The sequence below is a fragment of the Dendrobates tinctorius genome, unplaced genomic scaffold (assembly GCF_039654945.1).
Source record: "Dendrobates tinctorius isolate UK_male_01 unplaced genomic scaffold, ASM3965494v1 ptg000003l, whole genome shotgun sequence".
Taxonomy (NCBI): domain Eukaryota; kingdom Metazoa; phylum Chordata; class Amphibia; order Anura; family Dendrobatidae; genus Dendrobates; species Dendrobates tinctorius.
The window spans coordinates 91,455,127-91,469,197 of NW_027361671.1; the positions used below are offsets into that span (position 1 = coordinate 91,455,127).

The 14,071-nt window shown below is 47.4% G+C and overlaps 1 long non-coding RNA gene across 1 annotated transcript; it reads left to right on the plus strand.

Moving 5' to 3' along the window:
• The first annotated feature begins 2,208 nt into the window (after positions 1-2,208).
• On the plus strand, positions 2,209-13,748 carry LOC141071491 (uncharacterized). Its single transcript, XR_012226681.1, has 3 exons — positions 2,209-2,285; positions 8,530-8,621; positions 12,638-13,748. It is a non-coding gene; the product is annotated as an uncharacterized lncRNA (long non-coding RNA).
• Positions 13,749-14,071: the final 323 nt, after the last annotated feature.

Consider the following 14,071-nt stretch of genomic DNA (forward strand, 5'->3'; position numbering starts at 1 on the left):
TGGTGGTTTTCCCACTACTTTATGTAAGAGAATGGGAACCAATTTTCCAATTATGGATTTCAAGACCTCTGCCTCATATCCATCAATAAAGGTATTTAGAGCTACGCACACTTTCGAGGTGGGATGCGGCATTGGCACATACGCCATGGTGCCTGTAAGGTCCTTCTTCAGCAGGAGGTGAAGACTGTTCCCGGGGTGAACCTAGCCTCTCTGCTGCCTGAGGCGGACAGCAAAATGACGCCCCTCACACACAAAGTACATTTTCATATCTATCCTGTAACACTGAGTCCAATAGTGGACATTTTGATTTAGATAAATAGAAAAGAAGGTGTCCAAACACAAGGATGTCAGCGCCATCACACACACATACAAGAACAACACAGAAGTATCCAGAACAAGGGTCATTAATGGCAATGGTAGGCCTGGCACAGGGCCGGACTGGGACAAAAAAGCAGCCCTGCCGCACAAACCCCACCAGCCCACAAACTATAGCACTCCTCACCCCGATCAGTGAATTTTTGCTATACTTTGTCATCCCCATATCACTCTCTTAAAGGAGTTATTTGAAGAGCCACATGTAAATGGCGCCACAGTGCGTATGACTGACCACAGCTCCATTTACATGGTGCTCTTCAAAGGTACGTTTCCCAGGATCATGGGGGTCCCAGCGGTCAGATCCACAACAAACAGAACGTCATCCCCTATCCCCACATAATGCTCCATACAGTATAATGGGCCCCATATATTACTGCATATGGTATATAGAGCCCCATATATTACTTCATATAGTATATTGAGCCCCATATATTACTTCATACAGCATAATGGGCCCTATATATTACTTCATACAGTATAATGGGCCCTATATATTACTTCATACAGTATAATGGGCCCTATATATTACTTCATACAGTATAATGGGCCCTATATATTACTTCATACAGTATAATGGGCCCTATATATTACTTCATACAGCATAATGGGCCCTATATATTACTTCATACAGTATAATGGGCCCTATATATTACTTCATACAGCATAATGGGCCCTATATATTACTTCATACAGTATAATGGGCCCTATATATTACTTCATACAGTATAATGGGCCCTATATATTACTTCATACAGTATAATGGGCCCTATATATTACTTCATACAGCATAATGGGCCCTATATATTACTTCATACAGTATAATGGGCCCTATATATTACTTCATACAGCATAATGGGCCCTATATATTACTTCATACAGTATAATGGGCCCTATATATTACCTCATACAGTATAATGGGCCCTATATATTACTTCATATAGTATATTGAGCCCCATATATTACTTCATACAGCATAATGGGCCCTATATATTACTTCATACAGTATAATGGGCCCTATATATTACTTCATACAGCATAATGGGCCCTATATATTACTTCATACAGTATAATGGGCCCTATATATTACTTCATACTGTATAATGGGCCCTATATATTACTTCATATAGTATATTGAGCCCCATATATTACTTCATACAGCATAATGGGCCCTATATATTACTTCATACAGTATAATGGGCCCTATATATTACTTCATATAGCATAATGGGCCCTATATATTACTTCATACAGTATAATGAGCCCTGTATATTACTTCATACAGTATATTGGGCCCCATATATTACTTCATACAGCATAATGAGCCCCATATAATTCTTCTCCCCATACCCCGCTGCTCTGGTCTCCTCAGTGTATTCTGATCCTCCGCACTGCATGGCACAGGGACATCATTAACTTTACGTATATAATTGTCCATTTGAACTGAGAGTAATAGTGATTTGTTTGTACCCTGTTGTCTGGGGCTGGCCCAAATTATGGGGGTGCTCAGGGCATATGATTATACACCAGTAAAAAGTATGAGAGGCTCAATGTGACCAGTGACACCTAGTTTCCTACCCACAGGGGCGGGCTGGGCCAGGTGACAGGGAGGCAAATGCCCCCCGGGCCACTTACCCAGCAGCTGTGCAGGGCCGGCCGCCTGATGGCTGCACACAGCAAACTGCGTGTGGCCGTGTCTGCTGTGCTGCACAGTACTGTCTGTGTGATGCGGCTGGCAGCAGGGTTTGTGTCTAGAAGATTGGAGTTGATTTCTTCAGGTAATGATGTCACTGGAAGGGGCAGGGCCTCCTTCAGTCCAGTGATGATCCAATAGCAGGAAGTGAAGCTGTGTTTTGGCAAGGCTGCTGGAGAAGGAAACTGAGGGGCTGCAGCATGGAGCCCTGTGAGGAGAGGTGAGGGGCTGCAAATGGGAGTGAGGACACAGGACTTGGTGTGAGGACCCTGAGGATGTATTTTGGAAAGGGGTTTATGATACTTGAGTGGGCCTGCAAAGGAAAGATTGTGATGAGGTGCTGTGTGGGGAATGAGAGGGATGATGAGGGGCTTTGTGGGGAGAAAGGGGAGGTGATGAGGAGCTGTGTGTGCTGAGAAGGGATGATGAGGAGCTGTGGGGAGAAGGGGGATGATGAGGGGCTGTGGGGAGAAGGGATGATGAGGGACAGTGGGTAGATAAGGGGCTGTGGGGAGAAGGGGGATGATGAGGGGCTGTGGGGAGAAGGGATGGTGAGGGGCTGTGGGGAGAAGGGGGGAATGATAAGGGGCTGTGGGGAGATGAGGGGCTGTGGCAAGATGCTAAGGGGCTGTGGGGAGAAGGCGGATGATAATGGTCTGTGGGGAGAAGGGATGATGAGGGGCTGTGGCAAGATAAGGGGCTGTGGGGAGAAGGGGGATGATGAGGGGCTTTGGGGAGAAGGGATGATGAGGGGCTGTAGGGAGATGAGGGGCCTGAGGCAAGATGATAAGGGGCTGTGGGGAGAAGGGGGGATGATAAGGGGCTGTGGGGAGAAGGGGAGATGATGAGTGGCTGTGCGGAGAAGGGGGGATGATGAGGGGCTGTGGGGAGATGAGGGCTGTGGCAAGATGATAAGGGGCTGTGGGGAGAAGGGGGATGATAAGGGGCTGTGGGGAGAAGGGATGATGAGGGGCTGTGGGGAGAAGGGGGATGATGAGGGGCTGTGGGGAGAAGGGGGATGATGAGGGGCTCTGGGGAGAAGGGATGATGAGGGGCTGTGGAGAGAAGGGATGATGAGGGGCTGTGGTGAGATAAGGGGCTGTAGGGAGAAGGGGGATGATGAGGGGCTGTGGGGAGAATGTGAGATGATAAGGGGCTGTGGGGAGAAGGGATAATGAGGGGCTGTGGTGAGATAAGGGGCTGTGGGGAGAAGGGGGATGATGAGGGGCTGTGGGGAGAAGGGATGATGTGGGGCTGTGGGGAGAAGGGGATGATGAGGGGCTGTGGGGAGAAGGGATGATGAGGGACAGTGGGTAGATGATAAGGGGCTGTGGGGAGATTAGGGGCTGTGGCAAGATGCTAAGGGGCTGTGGGGAGAAGGCGGATGATAAGGGGCTGTGGGGAGAAGGGATGATCAGGGGCTGTGGCAAGATAAGGGTCTGTGGGGAGAAGGGGGATGATGAGGGGCTGTGGGAAGAAGGGATGGGGAGGGGCTGTGGGGAGAAGGGGGATGATGAGGGGCTGTGGGGAGATGAGGGGCTGTGGCAAGATGATAAGGGGCTGTGGGGAGAAGGGGGATGATAAGGGGCTGTAGGGAGAAGGGATGATGAGGGGCTGTGGGGAGAAGGGGGATGATGAGGGGCTGTGGGAAAAGGGATGATGAGGGGCTGTGGGGAGAAGGGATGATGAGGGGATGTGGTGAGATAAGGGGCTGTGGGGAGAAGGGGAATGATGAGGGGCTGTGGGGAGAAGGGATGATGAGGGGCTGTGGGGAGAATCTGAGATGATAAGGGGCTGTGGGGAGAAGGGATAATGAGGGGCTGTGGTGAGATAAGGGGCTGTGGGGAGAAGGGGGATGATGAGGGGCTGTGGGGAGAAGGGATGATGTGGGGCTGTGGGGAGATGAGGGGCTGTGGGGAGAATTTGAGATGATAAGGGGCTGTGGGGAGATGAGGGGCTGTGGCAAGATGATAAGGGGCTGTGGAAAGATGATAAGGGGCTGTGTGGAGAAGGGGGGATGATAAGGGGCTGTGGGGAGAAGGGATGATGAGGGGCTGTGGGGAGAAGGGATGATGAGGGGCTGTGGGGAGAATGTGAGATGATAAGAGGCTGTGGGGAGAAGGGATAATGAGGGGCTGTGGTGAGATAAGGGGCTGTGGGGAGAAGGGGGATGATGAGGGGCTGTGGGGAGAATGTGAGATGATAGGGCCTGTGGGGAGATGAGGGGCTGTGGCAAGATGATAAGGGGCTGTGGAAAGATGATAAGGGGCTGTGGGGAGAAGGGGGGATGATAAGGGGCTGTGGGGAGAAGGGGGAATGATGAGGGGCTGTGGGGAGAAGGGGGATGATGAGGGGCTGTGGGGAGATGAGGGGCTGTGGCGAGATGATAAAGGGCTGTTGGGAGAAGGGGGGATGATAAGGGGCTGTAGGGAGAAGGGGGGATGATGAGGGGCTGTGGGGAGAAGGGATGATGAGGGGCTGTGGGGAGAAGGGGGATGATGAGGGGCTGTGGGGAGAAGGGGATGATGAGGGGCTGTGGGGAGAAGGGGGGATGATGAGGGGCTGTGGGAAGAAGGGGGGCTGTGGCGAGATGATGAGGGGCTGTGGGGAGAAGGGGGATGATGAGGGGCTGTGGGGAGAAGGGGGATGATGAGGGGCTGTTGGGAGAAGGGGGATGATGAGGGGCTGTGGGGAGAAGGGGGGGTGATGAGGGTCTTTGCGGGGAATGGGGGATAATGAGGGGCTGTGTGGGGGATGGGGGGAAGATGAAGCGCTGTATGAGGAATGGTGGGGGTGAGGGCCTTCATAATGTGTATGTGTGTATATATATATGTACATATATATATATATATATATATACACACACACACACAGACAGTGGGGGAAAAAAGTATGTAGTCAGCCACCAATTGTGCAAGTTCTCCCACTTAAAAAGACGAGAGGCTTGTAATTGACATCATAGGTAGACCACAAGTATGAAAGTCAAAATGAGGAGACAAATCCAGAAAATCACCTTGGCTGATTTGGCAAGATTTATTTTGCAAATTATCATGGAAAATAAGTATTTGTTCATTAATAAAAGTTCATCTCAATATTTTGTTATATATTTTGTTGGCAATGACAGAGGTCAAACGAATTATCTAAGTCTTCACAAGGTTGACACACACTGTTGGTGGTATGCATTCCTCCATGCAGGTCTCCTCTAGAGCAGTGATGTTTTGGGCCTGTCCCTGGGCAACACGGACTTTCAAATCCTTCCAAAGGTTTTCTGTGGGGTTGAGATCTGGAGACTGGCTATGCCACTCCAGGACCTTCATAATATGCTTCTTATGAAGCCACTCCTTCGTTGCCCTGGGGGTGTGCTTGGGATCATTATCATGCTGAAAGACCCATCCATGTTTCATCTTCAATGCCCTTGCTGATGGGAGGAGGTTTGCACTCAAAATCTCACAATACATGGCCCCATTCATTCTTTCATCTACATGGATCAGTCGTCCTGGTCCCTTTGCAGAGAATCAGCCCCAAAGCATGATGTTGCCATCCCCATGCTTCACAGTAGGTATGGTGATGTTCTTTGGATGTAACTCAGCAGTCTGTCTCCTTCAAACACGACGAGTTTTGTATCTACCAAATAATTCAACTTTGGTTTCATCAGACCATATGACATTCTTAGAATACTCTTCTGGATAATCCAAATGCTCTCTAGCAAACTTCAGACAGGCCCAGACATGTACTGGCAGGGGGACACGTTTTGCACTGCAGGATCTGAGTCCCTGGCGGCGTAGTGTGTTACTGATGGTAGCCTTTGTTACGGTGGTCCCAGCTCTGTGCAGGTCATTCACTGGGTCCTCCCGTGTGGTTCTGGGATTTTTGCTCACCGTTCTTGTGATCAATTTGACCCCACGGGGTGAGATCTTGTGTGGAGCCCCAGATCGAGGGAGATTATCAGTGGTCTTGTTTGTCTTCCATTTTCTTACTATTGCTCCCACAGTTGATTTCATGACACCAAGCTGTTTGCCTATTGCAGATTCAGTCTTCCCAGCCTGGTGCAGGGCTACAATTTTGTTTCTGGTGTCCTTCGACAGCTCTTTGGTCTTCACCATAGTGGAGTTTGGAGTGTGACTGAAGTTTGAGGACATGTGTCTTTTATACTGAACAGGTTCAAACAGGTGCCATTACTACAGGTAATGAGTGGAGGACAGAGGAGCCTCTTAAAGAAGTTTCAGGTCTGTGAGAGCCAGAAATCTTGCATGTTTTTAGGTGATCAAATACTTATTTTCCACCATCATTTGCAAAATAAATCTTGCTAAATCAGACAAGGTGATTTTCTGGATTTGTTTTCTCATTTTGAACAAGTCCCGCTCACCAGCAGCGACTCTAGGGAGCACTTTGCCAGAGCCGCAGGAATATGGAGGAAAAATACACTCTCTGGTTGCCTCCACACGACCAGGAGGGGGCGGCTTCTTCAATGGTATGGAAGATTTGGCATGAACCCCGCGGACTATAACACCAGTCTGCTCACTACAGGGATGTACCCCTTCACCTTGGTGAACCCCAGACAGCACCATGGGGACACCAATTCCACCCACCTGTCTGGGTGCGTCCACCAGTATGAACAAGTCCCGTCCCGGTCCCCAGCAGCGACTCTAGGGGCCTTTTGCCAGACCGCAGCCGCCACCTGATTTTCTGGTGAAGCCAAAGGGAAGGCCCCAGACCCTGATAACTACTGCTGCAGCGGCTCTGACACACCATGCCGCTCCTTACTCACCTCAGTGAGGCCCGGCAGCAATTATTCAGCGGTCTCCACATGGCCAAGGCTCACCAGAAAAAAAAAATGTAGGGTTGGTGATAATGTCACGGTCACGTGTGTCTGGACGCAGCGAGTACCGCAAGGCGAACCCATGACACGTGTGACCGTGGATACACCGCCTCCAGTAGGGCGAATTTAAAAAATAAAACGTGCAGCTGGATACACCGCCTCCAACTGGCGAATTTAGGTAATACACGTTATATATACAGTAGTCTGGAAACCCCGCCTCCAGTAAGGCGAATTTAAATAATAAAGGGGAAACGTGGGTAGCAATAACAATGGTGGGCCCTGCGATAGGGAATAGGGACGTGGAGACCTCCTGTACTCCCCTGAGCCAGTGTCCCTGCACTCCTAACGTTCCCTATGCCGGTTTCGCACCGGGCGACACACGCGTACCTCAAACCCTGACTCGCCCTGCACCTAAACCCTCACTAGGGAACTGGTCGGTGCGGAAACTAATCCCACCACTGCACTAAACACACATAAGGGAAAATGACAAAACAGGGGGACACCACTTAGCTTTGCTCTGTTGCTTACGCTCCCAGCAACAGAGCCCACCACCTGCATGCATCTTCTCCTCCAACCAGATCCATCACCATAACCGGATCCATCACCATAGTGCAGCCTTGGAGCAGAGTCCACCACCAGTTGCAGCTGCCCAGTAAACAGAGTCCCAAAGATGAGTCCAGCTTCTGCCAAAAAGTCCAGCATGCTTGAGTCCAACTTTTCTGCCAATAAGTCCAGCATGCTTGAGTCCAGTTTTCAGCAACCAAGTCCAGCATGCTGAGTGCAACTCTTACCATAGTCGCCACTCCACCAAGCCATACAAGCACTTCCTGCTGACACCATAAACTGCGACTCCACCACGCCATGCCAGCCCTTCTTGCAGACCACATCGTTGGACTCCACCAATCCATGTCAGCACTCCTTGCAGACGCCAAAGCTGCCACTGTGGCTGGGCTGCCCAGACTTTTGCTCAGCTCCATCTTTCACCCAGGCTTCCTTGTAAATGACTAACTATCAATATCACCAACGATCATGAAACACAACTGAAACTCTTTTATAGAGCCTCACACCTGATTTGTAATACGTGCACATTAAAACTAAAGTGTAATACCACTCACCACCACCGGGGCAACTTAGAACAAACGACACCACGTGCAATAATTCTAATGGCCACTGGGGGGCAATCAACTCACTTTGGCTCCAAGCCAAAGGGAAAAAAGTTCACTTTGTCCATTTACTTGTCAGATCCACCTTGGATCATGACAATACGGAGCTGTCTGGGTACTCAGAGGACATTATTTGTTATAAAAGGGGACATTATTAGTTTTGATAGGGGCACTCAGGTCCCATTATTTATTTTTGTTGGGGGGGGCATAATTAACTTTAAGTGGACACTCAAGGGTATTTGTTGCTGGAAGGGGGCACTTGGGATATTATATAGAATACAGGCCTTTGCACAGTAGGGGCATTAATACTTTCTATGGGACACTTCATTTTTTAGGGAGGGAGTAATCCTAATAATGGCACAATTTTTTAAATATTGGGGTCAGTTCTCCACACCGCAAGTGCACGCAGAGTGGGGAGGTTTTGTAGGTTGGAAATAGATGGTGACGTCGCTTTAAATGTGTTTTTGTTGTAATCTGTGCAGACAAGCTGTGGCTGGAGAAGTGGTAATGGAGATCTGGGCCAGATGGAAAAGACTGGAAAAGTGATCATCCTGAATCAGAAAGAACGTCATGTGTAAGTTAAACTGTACTGTAGTCACGTGTATGTTCTGTGGGACTGGTATCTACTGTGAAGTACAATATTCAGATGTACGGGATATCTTGTTCCTCAGACTCCATTTTTGTGCTTGTGACACCATTTTCTTGTTTACAAAATAAATTTTGTAATTAGGTGAAAGTTCGCAGCTGTTATGAAACTAGACTGTTCTAGCTTGTACAAGATATGAGATATGAGACCCTAAAAGAATGTGCTATTGTTCTATTCTCTACGTCACGTAACTAGGGACATATTCCGGTTTTCTTGCAATATTATTGGCTTACAAAGGGAAATGAAGTTATTGGTAGTTGAGAACTTTGCATAATTAAGCAAAATACTATAAAAAGTGACTAAAATAAAGGGGCTCAGTGATCTGCCTGGATCCTCCCGTACAGAGACCCCCGTCTCCGTGTGGTCATTCCCAGTTGCTAGCAACGCCCTATGAATTAATTTGGAAATCACTGGATCAACCGTGAAGGGTTAATTTAGCCCTCCCTAAATAGCTACCCCGACAGCTTGGCGCCCAACGGGGGGCCCCCGGAGGACTACAAGACAAAGGACCCTCGGAGCGGACATGGGTGCTGGAAAATTGGGACTGATCATCCCTCACGACAACCACGGTAAGTTGGCAGTTATACTGTTCAGACTGACCGTTGGTGTGGTTTTCCTGTGCTTGTTGCTGCAAAGAGGATCTGAGGTTTGTCCCCGTGGTGGGGTGATTCATGGGTGGAATCATATAGAGGTGCAGTCCCGTTGGGGGCCCAGTGCTTGAACCGTACCGCATAAGGGACGGACACCCCGGATTGACCAGTGATTGTGACTCTCTTTATAGTCAAAATATCCTGAAGTCCTGAATTCACTATTAGAGTCAGGCGTGGTGAAGTGATCGAAGACTGGGTACGTAACTCAGGTATATATAGATATATATAGATATATATATATAAAACCAGAGGTGTCCGGAGGGATAGTCTGAGACGCCCTCCTCCTTTCACTGAGTACCGCGAATTTTGGGCTTCCCAGAAGGGGTTGACCCTGTGGAACAAACTGAGACGGCCGCTCCAGTATTGTGCACAACTGAAGTAAGGATATTTAGCTGTAAATGAGAGAATCCGTGGAAGGAAAATAATAATTTTGTGGCTTGGCACGTGAATTGTGTTACGGCGGTGTTAGGAAGAACAGAGGAAGTGAATTCTGATTGTTTCTGTTACTGCTATGTTGAAGAAGGAAAAATTGTCTATTATTATGGCAAGGACTGGATGTATTGTGGTTCAAGAAAGTGACTGTGGTGTGAGGAAGTGATTGATTAAGAAGGAACTAAGATTGATACTAATGTGTCAGGCAGACAAATAGTTAAAAGTGATGATTTGAAAGAGGAGGTCTCCCTGCTAGATGACAATTGTACAAGAAGACCGAGAGTCGCAGCCCCCACCTTTTCTTTGTTAAACGCTCACGGTATCTATCATCAGCCACCGCTGCCAGCCTCAGTCCCCGCTAAAAAAAAAAAGAAAAAAAGGTTTTCAGAAGAATTTAACCCACTCTGTTCAGCAGAGAGAGAAAAAAGAAAAAAAAAACAAGCTAGCAGCCGTAGCTGCTCCAGCCCCCTCCCATCGCGCTCAGCACAGCTGCGAGCACACAGTTTGTCCCTTATCAGTGTGCCCTTCAGCCCATACAGCAAACTCTGGCTCCCCCTCAGACTTTAGCTCCTAATCCTATGACTGAGAACCTTACTCCCCAGGCCCCTCCCGGCCAATGCTGGCACTGTGCCAGACTCGGACACTTTCAGAGAGATTGTCATACTCCTGCTGTTTTAATCGGGGTAGATGGCAGACCCAATTAATATACTTTTATAAACCCCATAAAACCCTTCCCCGAGGTTACTGTTCAGTTCGTAATCTCTCCCACATGTCCTGTAAATTTACTAGGGGCAGATTCATTATCACAGTTCCGCTCCAGAATACAATTCCAAGATGATGGTCAGATGGTTCTTACGTTATATAATCCCTATGTAGATGAAGACAGTGAGGAAATCTGTATTTTGCATGCCTTTCCCACAGATGCCACAAGGGGCCCAAAACAGACCCAACCAAAAAAAATATGAGCAGGTGTCTTTTGCCATTTTTGCCAATGTTAGCCTCCTTAAGCATCTGGCAGCACTGAACTGTCGAGTTTCAGCCTCGAGACTTCTGTTCTGCCTTGGTCAAGTGATATTCTTGGGTCACTGTCTCCTTCAGGGTGCCAGACACCGCGCAGAAGAAAGAAAAATAGCTGTCAGCTCCCTTCCTTTCCCAAAAGATGAAACTGAACTCCAGCGTTTTCTTATGGACTTATTGTTGTCAGTGGATACCGGATGCATCCCACATAATGCAACCCCTTTACAATGCCTTGAAAGACGGTATAATGAACTATAAGGGAAGATGGCAGTGATGAGGATTACCTCCAATATGACTGTTCCCAACTTCTTTACTGAAGAAACAGCTACTCCACCAAATGTCAGTAGTGAGAATCCACTCCCAAATCCTGATCTGGTGTTATACATGGATGGTTCAAGATATGCTGACTAGTTTGGTAGATTCACACGGGATATGCTGTTACCACAGAGGACATTGTGTAGTGTACGCAGCTGCACTCCCGCCCTCATAGCGCAAGAAGCAGAACTTCAGGTTCTGTCTACTGCATGTACTTTGGCCAAGAACAGACGGGCTAATATATACATGGACTCACGGTATGCATTTGGTATTGCTCATGATTTTGGGGCTCTGTGGGCCAATCGAGGGTTTATTACTACTGCCGGAACCCCAGTGAAAAATGCTGAAGCTGTTAAAACCCTCATGGACTCGATCAAATTACCTACTCAGGTGGCTATTATCAAAGTTAAGGCGCACGGTCCTAGGACCAGTCCACAGACTGTTGCTAACGTATTTGCGGATATGCAAGCAAAAGCCGCCGCTCTCTTACCCGTTGAACCAACCATACCTACTATGGTGACCACACGCTCTCAGCGTAAACAGTTACAAGAAGCATTGACCCTACAAGAACCTGATGATCTACAACAGACTGAAGTTTTCTGTCGGACCCCGCGAGACCGCTTAATGACGATGCAGAGAATGTCTCCAAAGGAAGAGGTGAAGCAATGGAAGACTGATGGGGCACGTATGGATAATGGTCTCTGGAAAAAGGACCAACTCGTGTGTCTCCCTAAGCGGATGTACCCTGCTATTGCCACATGGGCACATGGACCTACACATCGAGGAAAGAATCAGGCCCTCGCACTGGTGCAAAAATTCTACTGGGCCCTGGGAATTTCCACAGTTTTGACAGAGCTCAACCATTCCTGTAATATCTGTCAGACTTGTAATCCCAGTCAACTTCAACGTGTACCCCCGAAGCATCTTACTAAGTCCGACTATCCTTTCCAAAGGTTCCAGGTGGACCATATCACATTGCCTAAGTCTGGAAGGTATGAATACTGTTTGGTTGTTGTTGACATGTTCTCCAGTTGGCCGGAAGCATACCCTGTTACCAACATGACTGCAAAAACCACAGCGAAGAAACTGGTGATGGAAGTTATATGCAGATATGGGGTTCCAGAAGTTGTTGAAAGTGATCAAGGTCCGGCCTTTTCTTCTCATGTGTACCAAGAAGTTCTGACAATGCTTCGATCCATTGTAGCCCTCCATACTCCGTACCACCCTACAATCCAGTGGGGAAGTTGAGAGGCTGAACGGCACACTGAAGGGACAATTGACCAAAATGATGCAGGAGACTAAGGCTCCATGGCCAGAGCTCCTACCCATTGTACTATACCATATCCGTACTACCCCTATTGCAAAATATGGCCTGTCCCCATATGAGAGATAGTTTGGTGCTAGGCCCCCAGTTGCAAATTTCCAGCCTCAGCGGTTATCAGAAGAAACTGACCGTGCTGTTCAATGTGTTATTCAGCTTAGCAAAATTTTTTACTTACATCCATGCTCTAGTTTCCTTTTCTTTTTCAGATTCAGCAGAAACCGACACCTGTTATGACCTGAAGCCTGGTGATTTGGTAGTCGTGAAAAGGGATGTCAGAAAGCACGGACTAGAACCCTTGTATGACGGTCCCTATGAAGTCCTCCTCATCACCCAACAAGTCAATAGCAAATAAAGGGGCATAATGTTTTGGTTTTCCGCATTTTCCATATTATTAGAAGTTAAAAGTTAAAATTAGAAGATATTCAATGACTCAGAGATCAATACGATAAAGACAATGATCGTAATAAGGACAGTTGGTGGTCAGACACCTTCTCCTTTCTCAATCCAGCCAATTGGTTTAAGGGAATTGGGGGCTGGATAGCTGGGAACTTACAGAGCTTGTTGCATATTGCTACCTGTATCCTTGTTGTATATGTGATACTAAAACTTGTTCTTTGGTGTATTCCTGTATGTATTAGGAAATTCTGCACTAAGTCAGCTAATGATGATACCAAAGGTGTCGTTGCCCCTGCTCTTCTCTGCACCGATCTCAAAAGGCTACTTGATGAAGATGTTGAAGCCAAGCACATGGCTACCTACAAAAGATCTCCACCACCGTTATCAAAAATTGTTATTCGTGAACTGCAGTATACAGGGGGGATGGGTGTGCCGCGACAGCCATGAGTGATAACACGGCATCAGTCATGTGAAGACCAGTACCCCTCGAGCTTATGGCTTGGGATAGCACCTCTGATGCTGCATATGTGTTAACAAAATTTATCTAGGGGGGATTGTGAAGTACAGTATTCAGATGTAAGGGATATCTTGTTCTTCAGACTCCATTTTTGTGCTTGCGACACCATTTTGTTGTTTACAAGATAAATTTTGCAATTAGGTGAAAGTTCGCAGCTGTTATGAAACTAGACTGTTCTAGCTTGTACAAGATATGAGATATGAGACCCTAAAAGAATGTGCTATTGTTCTATTCTCTACATCACGTAAGTAGGGACATATTCCGGTTTTCTTGCAATATTATTGGCTTACAAAGGGAAATGAAGTTATTGGTAGTTGAGAACTTTGCATAATTAAGCAAAATACTATAAAAAGTGACTAAAATAAAGGGGCTCAGTGATCTGCCTGGATCCTCCCGTACAGAGACCCCCGTCTCCGTGTGGTCATTCCCAGTTGCTAGCAACGCCCTGTGAATTAATTTGGAAATCACTGGATCAACCGTGAAGGGTTAATTTAGCCCTCCCTAAATAGCTACCCCGACACTACCAATATACGGTTACTGTAAGATGGTAATATTGCTCTTTTTAGTATTGTTTTTATTTTTTTTATTTAGTAACAGGATGTGTTTCAGTCATTATGTAGTAGAAGGTGTATGGTGGTATCATTGGTCTTTGTGTAGAGTGTTTTGTTATGTAGAGGTAATGGTCATATTATTATGTATTCTCTGTAGTGGTGATGGTAGGGGACAT